The following is a 4,222-nucleotide window of genomic DNA, read 5'->3' on the forward strand; positions in this document are numbered from 1 at the left end:
TCCCAGAAATCCCAAGTTTTATTCACTTTCATGTGATTTCTACCTCTTTTTTTCTATCTCTTTAATATTTTCTTTTGCTGAGAAACATTCTCATACTTTCTTTTCATCCCTTAAACATGTTTTTTTTTTCACTTCTTTGAACATATTTGAAATAGCTGATTTAAACTTCTTCCACATGGGCTTTAAAGATAATTGTTGGCTTTTATTTTTTCTTCTTTGAGCATGAACCATTCAATCTTCTTTTTTTTTTTTTTTTTTGCACATCTAGTTTCTGCTTTATGGAATGCCTAGCAAATTTGCAGGTCATCATTGTGCTGGAGTCATGCTAATCTTCTTATCATTCCAGTTTTAGTATATGTGCTGTCAAATCAAGTACTTGTATTCTTTTTAAACTGGGCATTTTAACTAACATAATGTGGAAATTCTGGAGATTAGATTGTACTTACTCCCCATAGTTTGTTTTCACACCTATTTGTTATTATTTTCTGTGTTTAGTGACTTTTCTAAATGAATTCAAGACAGGCCATAGTTTTTGTTATATGTGGCCACTGAAATCTCTCTTCAGCATCTTACAGACTGGCTAACAATTAGACAGAGATTTCCTTAAATTCTTGGAACCAATAAATCTTCCAGTCTTTCCTAAGGGGCTGTGTGTGCAGGTTGGTGATACCAAAACTTAGCAAGGTACTGTATAACCCTTATCATTACTTCCTGGGTTGGAAAAACCTTAAATTCAGACTAGAGACTAGAATATTCTCAGGGCTCTCCTATACTGTGTACAATTCTGGGTATGTACAAAGTTCTATGCATGTGAATGGCATTTTTGACCCTGAAAAAGATATTGTAGCCTTTCAAAGCATCATATATACATTTTGTTTCCTGGATTTTACATTCAGGCTTTTGGATTAGCCTATTATCTTCTTCAAATTTCAGCTTCAACTATAGGCAACTGCAATGTTAAATAATTGCCTTTTATTGTTTTCAAGACTCATCACCACAAAAGGCTATTAATATTATATGAACTCTGAATCAGGTCAAATAAAGACAGCACTGAGCATAAGGTCTTCCACAGACCAAGGAGACAGGGAAAATAATAACAATTTTCTGGGATTGGGACTTTGAAGGAGCTCCAAGCTTATTCCTGCCCCAAGTTTCTAGTTTTGAGTTATGGTCCTTGTACTTGCTAGAATTCAGTCACTGTTTGTTTTTAAGATCTATTTATTTATTCGAGAGAGAGAGCAAGCAAGCACACACACATGAGAGAGAGAGAAAATCTCAAGCAGAATCCATGCTGAGCATGGAGCCCAATGTAGAAGTTGATCTTGTGACCTTGATGAGATCATGACCTGAGCAGAAACAAAAAGTCCAGTCAATGTTTCCCAATAAAAACTATCTGGATTGCTGAAGGCCTTTGCTTAATTTCCAGAGTTTGGAAAAAAATTGATGCTGAGAATGTTTTCCAAGTTCTCATTGCTTTTATGGAGAAGGGGATTTATGGAATTGCTTAATCTGAAATCTGAAATTTGTGCTCAAATCACAACCAAATTTTAATATATTGATATTTTTAAGTCCAGAAAACTTGCTAAGTCTTTTAAACTCAAGTTGTTTTTTGAAGATTATTTTATTTTTATAGGAATACAATGCTAGAATTTACAAAGATGATTGCTATTCTCTTTCCAATTAGATAATTTTATTTCTTTTTTCTTCAGCCTATTGTACTGATTAGTACTTTTAGTACCATGATGAAGAGGGGTAGTCATAATAGTCATCTTCCTTGTATCCCCCATCTCAGGAAAAAGCTATCAGTTTTGCAATAATCATTCAGATAAAAATATCTTCTCATCCCAGTTTACTAAACAATTTTACCATGAATGAATTTTATTAAATTGTTACTGTTATCTTTTGAGATAATCATATGGTTTCCTTAAATTATTAATGTTGTACATTACTAAGTATTTAAAGCATATCAAAAACCAAGGATGTATGGTTTTAAGATAGCCAGCTATATCAAATGATAAAAGTCAGCAAGCAGGGATAACAATGCTTTTCCATTTTGAAAGAATGAATATCTGGATACATTCAATTCCTACAACCTCCTTGAGTAACACTGGAAACAAGGAACCAATTTATGAAGTTCTCTACTATCAATCCTATTAGCTGAATGGGACTGAATAATTACTAAGTGATTTTTGTCAAGTTCTAACTTGGTCCCATCTTTTAAAAACCTTTGGTGAATAAAAATAACTTCAAAATATTCAAAAAGCTCCAGTGACTTGTAATATCCCAGGGTTAAAGACCATATACACGGTTGACAGAGTGCCTGGGTGTGAATTACAAATCTTTCAGTTAATGGCTGTGATTCTGGGCATAGCACCTCTGTGTACCTCAGTTTCCTTCTCTATTAAAATACCAACAGTATCTTCCCAGAACTCTTTTTTATTGATTTTATTTATTTATGGGGGAGGGAGAGAGAGAGAGAGAATGCACACAAGCACGGAGAAGGGCAGAGGAAAAGGAACAAGCAGGCTCCCACTGAGAGTAGAGCCCAAGTGGGGCTTGATCCCATGACCACAGATCATGACCAAAGTTAGCCAAAGTTAGATCTTTAAACAGACACTTAATTTACTGAGCTACCCAAGGTCCCCCTCACTAACTCTTAAAGTGTTATGTATGTTAAGTGTATCAAGTGCTGGGAAAAGACCCTGTTAATAGAAAATGTTATAAGAATGTCAGTTACACTACTTACTTTACACTACTTACACTACTTACTTTAAGTGTACTGCCTAATATGTGGATGGGTTCTATCACTGATATTACCACCCATTTCTACAGCCAATATAAACCAGCAGTCTTACCGAATTAAGAGTTAAGATAGTGCTGTTAAGATTACTAGTAAATAATCTCCATCCTAAAAAAATCAGAATCATAATTGGGAATTCATTTTTTTAAACCTTATCTCTCTATCCATCTTTTACTACCAGATCTATATCTCATGCATTAATGAAAACTTTAGTTCATTATACAGACATATTACTGAATTTTCAATCTTGTTAAAACCTTATAAAGGACAGTTTTAGGAATAGTAATGTTTGATGTTTTGCCTTTAAAATGGTAGTTTTCTGGGTCTTATAAAGAATTCCCAGGTTATTAAGTAAAGCTCTTCTCAAGATACTACTATAAATTATCCCCAAGTTAAAAGTCACCCCTTCATAATCATCAAAAAAATTTTTTTTTTTTTTAGTTTATAAAAAAAATTTAATGCCAGTCATATAAAAAGCAGAATATGGAGGTAAATGGTCCATTGTATTAATGGTGCAAAAATCATACATGGTATTTTGAGTCACACATAATATCAAAGGATATAAACAGCAATAAAGATGGTGAGGACTTTCTACAAATGAGAGAATATCTTCAGGAGGAAAGCTCCCTGTGACTTTTGAGCCCCTACTTTAACTAATAGCAGCTTGTGAGAGAATATACCGGACAAGGTTTCATTCGAGCTTCATGAGAAATAATAGAATTAGCCAAAGTGAGGGACACCATGGTAGCCATGAAACAGTGTTGGTAAACATACAACATTCATTCATTCATTCATTCATTCTTTTATTCAAGAAATACTGTTAAGCTCCTCCCGTCCAGTTGGTGTCAGAGATCTAAGAGAAAAGGACTGATGTAACATCTTTACTCAAGAAGAGGTAGGCAGTAAACAAACATGCAAACAAGTAGACAAAGTAATTTTAATATATTTAGTAATTTTAGTAAAAGGTAAGAACAAAATGAGAAGGGAGTTGGTGGAAATTGGAAGGGGAGGTGAACCATGAGAGACTATGGACTCTGAAAAACAATCTGAGGGGTTTGAAGTGGTGGGGGGTGGAAGGTTGGGGGAACTAGGTGGTGGGTATTAGAGAGGGCACGGATTGCATGGAGCACTGGGGGTGGTACAAAAACAATGAATACTGTTATGCTGAAAATAAATAAAACATAAATTAAAAAAATAATCAAACTTATATGATAATGAAAAAAAGCTAAAGGCAGGCATACTTTAAGTAAGGTCCTTTTGGAAGCCCTCACTGAAAAAATGACAAAGCATTTGGACTGAAACTTGAAAGAGAAAAAGAAAGAGAAACTTGAAAGAGAAAAATCAGAAAAGCTAGTGCATATTTGCTGGCACTCATGTCTTACATGCTCAGAGCTTCCACCATTGGTGAATTGAAACATTTTC

At 34.3% G+C, this 4,222-nt stretch overlaps 1 non-coding gene across 1 annotated transcript; it reads right to left on the reverse strand.

The window, feature by feature from the left end:
* Positions 1-272: 272 nt before the first annotated feature.
* LOC131822376 (U6 spliceosomal RNA) lies at positions 273-376 on the reverse strand. The gene has a single exon (XR_009350240.1). It is a non-coding gene; the product is annotated as a U6 spliceosomal RNA (small nuclear RNA).
* Positions 377-4,222: the final 3,846 nt, after the last annotated feature.

The sequence above is a fragment of the Mustela lutreola genome, chromosome X (genome assembly GCF_030435805.1).
Source record: "Mustela lutreola isolate mMusLut2 chromosome X, mMusLut2.pri, whole genome shotgun sequence".
NCBI classification, from domain to species: Eukaryota; Metazoa; Chordata; class Mammalia; order Carnivora; family Mustelidae; genus Mustela; species Mustela lutreola.